Source organism: Mytilus galloprovincialis, chromosome 6, assembly GCF_965363235.1.
Source record: "Mytilus galloprovincialis chromosome 6, xbMytGall1.hap1.1, whole genome shotgun sequence".
Lineage (NCBI taxonomy): Eukaryota > Metazoa > Mollusca > Bivalvia > Mytilida > Mytilidae > Mytilus > Mytilus galloprovincialis.
Genome location: NC_134843.1, coordinates 22,519,563 through 22,522,474, shown reverse-complemented (window position 1 = coordinate 22,522,474; position 2,912 = coordinate 22,519,563). Strand labels below are relative to the sequence as shown.

Here is a 2,912-nt window from a genome sequence, read left to right as displayed (position 1 = left end):
TAACGCTTATTCTGTAAAATCCTCAATAAACAATTTCCGGGATCGGAACTCCGGGATCGGGTTTTTTTAAACACGGGATTTCGGGATTAATCTTTTCGGGATCCGGGAATTCTTTTTTCGAATTTCGGGATGGCGGGATTTATTTTAAATTACTTTAAATTCGGGACCTCTGGATTTCATTTTTTAAAGTCCGGGATTTCGGGATCAGGAACCTAATATTTTTTTAGTAGGTATATAGTAGTAGTGTGATATAGAGATGATCGATATAATCTCGTTCTTGACCTTCAAGTTTTATGGGTGAAATCTATTAAAAAGATTTGTGTTCTATTTTTAACATCGAAACTTTCAACAAAATTGCGGACGTGAAAGAAAACACCATTACAAAAAAAAACACGTCAGAATACAAAATGTAGCGATAGATTAATGATCGTGAAACATCATTTTTGTTTATTTTTCATTTGTTATAGTCTAAAAACTGTTGTATGAATATTAAATTATTGTTCCAACCGTAAAGAAGGTTAACAATTTAAATGTATTATAGTTTAGTGTCATCTATATGACTGACTGACTTAAGCGCAGAATTTATGACCAGTATTAATTTATGTGGTTCATTTCCTTTTCTCTACGTTGAAAATATTTTTAATTGTTCCGAATGGTGTGATAATTTTCAAAATAGGGGATATCTAGTCTTACCGTACAAGACTAAGTTTAGTATTAATGTCCCAAACTTGCACCCCCTTCTGCTTATTTCCTGCTACACGATGTCCTTTCCCAGTGAATATAGGGTTTTTGTATGGACAGTTTTGACATACTACATATAGAATACAGGGGCGGATCCAAGATTTTGCAAAGGGGGCGAAGTTTTTTAAATTCGCCGAGCGGAGCGAGGCGAACAAATTTTGGGACTTTTTTTTTTTGCTAAAAAACATAAAATAAGTGTAAAATGCACTTTTTAAACGGTTCTACACGTGGGGTATGTATATTTTATAGTTGCTGTTAAGTGTAGGTGTAATACCACCAAATCATGGTACGTAACATCCGGTTGCATACGAAAGTAGGCCTAAAAAAATATTCCCTTGAATTTGACAGTTGTAGAAAATTAACCCTGCATTTCAATGCACTTAAATTTTTCTGAGTCGTAAATATGTATGTTGGGTGTCTGAAAGCATCATTCTTTTTTTATTTGATGGTCTTATAAAATATTTTGGAACGTTAAGGTTACATAGTTACCAAAGCAGGTAACCAGTAAATAACAGTGTAAAAATTGGGTTGTCTACCCTCGGCGGTGGTTACTTTCTTATATGCAATGAAATGTAGTGTGAAATTTTCACTGTATCACTGGAAAGGATTGAACTTTACACATGCAAAGTATTTCTTTGGTTGAAATAAAGGTAAATACTGTACGATTTTTTTAAAAGTGCCAATTTAACAAAGACTAATAGGGAAAAATCAATGGTGGTATTACACCTATTTAGGGAAACTAAATGTGCACTCGTGACCCTATTGTACTTTCATTTTTAAAAGTTATTAATAAACCAGTTCATACATTGTAAACATGGACTATTCGGAATGGATTTAGACACAGAAAGTACGTTTGAAGTAAAATTGCATTGAAATGGGGGTTTACGGGTGTTTTCTTAGTCAAATGGGTGAAGACGAAGCTGTATTTAGATTACTGTGTTAAATTTTAAATTACCCTTACAGTTTTTGTTTTGTTTATACAACATGTGAATTTTTTATTTCAGTGTTAACCATGTTCTGAAGAGCATTCTGTTGAAAAATCTTATATGTGAATTGGTCTGCAGATGACACTTCAGCATTAAAGTATGTATCAACTATCATCATGTTTTTTTTTGTTTTGGCCGCAAAAGTTTACAATTTGCCATTGTACCGTCTACATTTTGCACAGACAATAACTCATCTAAACACTTATTTGTCCTGGATTTATACACATCAGAATCCAGTCTCACATACTTAAACTTTATAATTCTTACCAATTATTTTTTGTACCAGCATTCCAAGGGACATAACCCTTTTTAAAAACATTTTGAGGTATTTTTTTATTACTCTTTCTCCCCATTTTCTTATGTAAAATACAAGAAAGTGGACTTTTTGTGTAAATCTATTAGAAATATACTGTTATGAGTAAATACAAAGACTTTGATACCAGTAGCAATAAATGATTGACTGAAAGGGAACCGTTATTTCTCACACTAGGGGAACAGACCAAAAACTCAAGTTACACATAAGGGCTTATAGAAACTTCCGTGTAGACTGTTAAAATTTATAGAGACAGTTCTTTCAGCTAAAACACTTTAATTATTGATTTAACATTACATTTATTTCATTTTTGTGGGAAAATAATCACATTTGTTTTATTTTTTAGACAACAGATATCAAGTTTTGATGAAAAAGGAAGGAAGGAGGAAAAATGGACCAAAACAGACCAAAACAGACCTTCAAATGAACTCTAAAAGGTGCAATAAAATTGTTTATCATCTTAAAGTTGTCTTTTGTATTCTATTTAATTGTTTGAATGCATATATCATGAGTTTATGATCAGATATTAGTCAACACTGCATTTGATAATGATACACTGAAATTAGGATTTTTCGAAGAAATTGGACTGAAATTGCCGTAGGATATGGCCTTACATTATAGTGATTTTCTCTGAAACTATAGTTCTGACTGAGACAAAACTTGACAGTTATGCTTGAAATAACTTGCAATTGGAGGGGAAAAAATTGCATTAAGTTTATTTGACATTTAGGTGTTCTTTAGGTGTAATACCACCAAATCATGGTACGTAACATCCGGTTGCATACGAAAGTAGGCCTAAAAAAATATTCCCTTGAATTTGACAGTTGTAGAAAATTAACCCTGCATTTCAATGCACTTAAATTTTTCTGAGT

At 32.2% G+C, this 2,912-nt stretch overlaps 1 long non-coding RNA gene across 1 annotated transcript; it reads left to right on the top strand.

Annotated features, from left to right (window-relative positions):
* Positions 1-1,024: 1,024 nt before the first annotated feature.
* Positions 1,025-2,505, top strand: LOC143079199 (uncharacterized). Its single transcript, XR_012979353.1, has 3 exons — positions 1,025-1,391; positions 1,746-1,824; positions 2,387-2,505. It is a non-coding gene; the product is annotated as an uncharacterized LOC143079199 (long non-coding RNA).
* The last annotated feature ends 407 nt before the right edge of the window (positions 2,506-2,912 follow it).